A 4,134-nucleotide genomic window follows, 5' to 3' on the forward strand; every position below is an offset into this window, starting at 1 on the left:
AGCAATTAATGAAAGAAATTGAATTAAAAATAGTTTCTCTGCAACTTAAATGGTGATTTGCAGTAATTAGGGGAAATTATTTATTATCATAATTATTACAACAAAATTAAAATTTTTAAATCAATATTTTAAAGTACAATATTTCTCAATGTTTATTTTGCATGTTAGATCATTCCCAATTCAATTAGTACTAACTGTAGCTCTTGTTTTTTCATCTTTAATAATTTTTAATCTTTGACTTTTCTCTGATTTCTCATTCTGTTTTAGTGGGTAGACCATGATTCTGAAAAAGTGCCATCTTAAAATGAGTCTATACTCTGAATGCACACTCTACAAAATAGAATGTGAACATTTTGTAAATTCTTCATCTCCCCAAAACATTGATCACTTATTTAAAAGCTTGTTTCTTTTCTCAGTCTATTTTATTTATGTTATTGAACTCCATCCTGTTAACGAATGTAATTGAATGGTTAAGAAAGCCTCATATGGGCGCTGGAGGGAGGCCGAGGTGGCTGATGAGATCACCAAGGTTCACGTCACCTGGCCTGATGGCGACACGATCTTCTGGAAAGATCATTCACAAGGAAATCCCAGGCAAAATCATTTTTGAAGATGACCAGTGTCTTGCTTTCCATGACATTTCCCCTCAAGCACCAACACATTTTCTGGTGATACCCAAGAAACATATATCCCAGATTTCTGTAGCAGAAGATGATGATGAAAGTCTTCTTGGACATTTAATGATTGTTGGCAAAAAATGTGCTGCTGATCTGGGCCTAAAGAAGGGTTATCGAATGGTGATGAATGAAGGTTCAGAAGGGGGACAGTCTGTCTATCATGTTCATCTCCATGTTCTTGGAGGTCTGCAGATGAATTGGCCTCCTGGTTAAGCATGTTTTAGGGATAATTTTCCCTTCTCTAGGCAATGATCAATATTTGCAAGTTCCAATATGTTGAATAGTATATTTGTTTTTACCTGTGTATTGTGAGATTGAGGGAATAATTTTAAAAGCCCATACATAATAAAAGATAATGTTGCATGGTTAAAAAAGAAAGAAAGAGAAAGAAAGAAAGAAAGAAAGAAAGAAAGAAAGAAAGAAAGAAAGAAAGAAGAAAGAAAGAAAAGAAAGAAAGAAAACCTCATATGGAGCAAATTCCATCTTATTTTGCACTAACCCATGAAAGAGCTTCCCCTTCCACAAGGATATTCTGGAATTCTCATTCACTGAAGGCCTTGAGACCAGAAATAAAAGTTCATATTATCTGTGGCCATTGAACTACCGGGTGGGGGGAGGGGGTGTTTGGAGTCCATCTTCACCAACCAGATCATACTGTTCAGTTGGCAGGGACTGTCTTATGTGACTGAATAAGGAACTTCTGTGCCAGATCTTACCACAGTGCCTGTATATCACAGATGTTTGTAAATGAAGGAATGATGCCCATGGTGTTTATTTTCCACACTTAAACTCATATTTCCTGTGTAGTTTTAGGATTCTTTTCTCTCTCTCTCTCTCTCTCTCTCTCTCTCTCTCTCTCTTTTTTTAAGTTTATTTATTTATTTTGAGAGAGAAAGAGAGCATAAGCAGGGAGGGGAAGAAAGACGGGTCAGGGAGAGAGCCAAGCAGGCTCTGCACTGTCAGCATGGATCCCAACACGGGGCTTGAACTCACAAACTATGAGATCGTGACCTGAGCCGAAGTCAAGAGTGGGATGCTAGGGGCGCCTGGGTGGCTCAGTCGGTTAAGCGTCCGACTTCAGCTCAGGTCACGATCTCACAGTCCGTGAGTTCAAGCCCCGCGTCGGGCTCTGGGCTGACAGCTCAGAGCCTGGAGCCTGCTTCCAATTCTGTGTCTCCCTCTTTCTCTGCCCCTCCCCCGTTCATGCTCTGTCTCTCTCTGTCTCAAAAATAAATAAACGTTAAAAAAAAAATTAAAAAAAAAAAAAAAGAGTAGGATGCTTAACCTACTGAGCCACCCAGGTGTCCCATGTAGGTTTAGGATTCTAAGAGTGTGTGCAAATTCCATATTTATGATTGATACATTTAAGGTATTAAGGTTTAGATGAATTACTTTTTAATTCCTGGAATTTGCTTTTTTCCTTTTAAAAATATACAGACATCATGCCATTGTCTATAAGCAAATATAAATAAAACATCCAGCTGATTACACTTGTTAACTTTTAATCTAAAAAGTTAGGCTCATGTAGTCACAGCCCACATTCTACTTTTATAGTCAGTCAGGAACTTACCCATTTACCAGATGTCCAGAAATAAATAACTACTGAATGTGTGAACTCCAGGACAGGCTTTTCATATTTATAGATTATGATTTTGGATGTATACACCTGAGCTCATACTTTTTTTTCAAACAACTTTATAATAGTATTAACATTTAAAATGTTAAAAAAAAAACCCTCATAATTCTAGAATCTAGTACTTTTGGCATCAGTGTTCTATGTTCCATTCCAGATAACTTTTATAACACAAAGTTGGAATCTTAGCAGATATACAATTTTGTGTATTCACATATTGCCAAACAGAATTGTTTATGTTGCTAAAATATTTAAAATTTTTATTTTAATTGCAATTATTATAGTCTAGAGATTTGTTATTCTAACATTTACACAATACTGTCATTATTGTTTACTTACAAAATACTCATGTTTATTGTAGAGATATAAATCAACAAGCAGCCTGAAGTAAAAAAGGAAAAGTACTTACAATTCCATTTCCCAGAGACAATAACTGTTACTACATTAGAATATATCTTGAAAATTTTAAATATTTAGCTGTCTTCCTTTCTAACTATCTATACAAACATGTGCGTGTAAATCTGTTATGTGTATTTTTTAAATATGGACATATAATACAAAATAAGAATATAAAAATTATAATCAGAAATTTTATAATAGTACATTTTGACCAATCTTCACATCTGTAAGTCAGAGTTATCTACATAATATTTCCTCTTTGGAATATATAATAGTTTTAAAGTAGTCCTCTGTTATTGCACTTTTATAATATATTTAATTCATTGCATAATATGGTGACCATCTATATCATTATGCAGTTGTCTTTGTAATTACTCAGAATAAACTTTTAAAACGATGTTAAACGTATGCTTATTTTTAATGCTTTGATATTTGACAGGAAACATCAAGAAAGGTTTATACAGAGTTCTATTCTAACATCAATGATGTAACACAAGTTAGCCTTTTTGACCATTTTTTAAAATAAAACACCATTTCAGGTGTTTAATTTAGTGATTCAACACTTACATACAACAGCCAGTGCTCATCACAAGTGCCCTCCTTAATACCCATCACCCATTTAACCCATCCCCCACCCAACTCCCCTCTGGTAACCATCAGTTTGTTCCCTGTACTTAAAGAATCTGTTTCTTGGTTTGCCTCTTTCTTTTTTCCCCTATGTTCATCTGTTTTGTTTCTTAAATTCCATACATGAGTGAAATCATATAGCATTTGTCTTTGTATGACTTATTTGGCTTAACATAGTGCCCTCTAGATTCATCCATGTCATTGAAAATGGCAAGCTTACATTCTTTACTATGACTGAGTAATATTGTATATTATAGATATAGATATTGATATAGATGATATAGATATAGATATATGCATGCCACATCTTCTTTATCCATTCATCAGTTGATGGACATTTGGTCTCTTCGTATAATTTGGCTATTGTAGATAATGCTGCTATAAACATTGAGATGCATGTGCCCCTTCTAGTTAATATTTTTGTATCCTTTGGGTAAATACCTAGTAGTGCATTTGCTGGGTCATAGGGTAGTTCTGTTTTAACTTTTTGAGGAACCTCCATACTGTTTTCCAGGGTGACTGCTCCAGTTTGCATTCCCACCAACAGTGCAAGAGAGTTCCCCTTTCTCCACATGCTCACCAACACCTCTTGTTTCTTGTGTTGTTGATTTTAGCATTTTGACAGGTATGAGATGATATGTCAATAGAAAAACTCTTTAGCTTGAGTTGCTGAATTTGCTTAAACATGTTATAAAATACATCAAATAAAACTTACTTTTGGGTATAAACAATGAGATAATGGTTACAGTGAAAATGTTTCTTTCATATCACATTGAAATAGTTATAAACTTGCCTTAG

The 4,134-nt window shown here is 34.5% G+C and overlaps 1 pseudogene; it reads left to right on the forward strand.

Annotated features, from left to right (window-relative positions):
- The first annotated feature begins 466 nt into the window (after positions 1 to 466).
- Positions 467 to 890, forward strand: LOC102967433 (annotated as a pseudogene).
- Positions 891 to 4,134: the final 3,244 nt, after the last annotated feature.

The sequence above is a fragment of the Panthera tigris genome, chromosome B2, assembly GCF_018350195.1.
Source record: "Panthera tigris isolate Pti1 chromosome B2, P.tigris_Pti1_mat1.1, whole genome shotgun sequence".
Classification (NCBI taxonomy): Eukaryota; Metazoa; Chordata; class Mammalia; order Carnivora; family Felidae; genus Panthera; species Panthera tigris.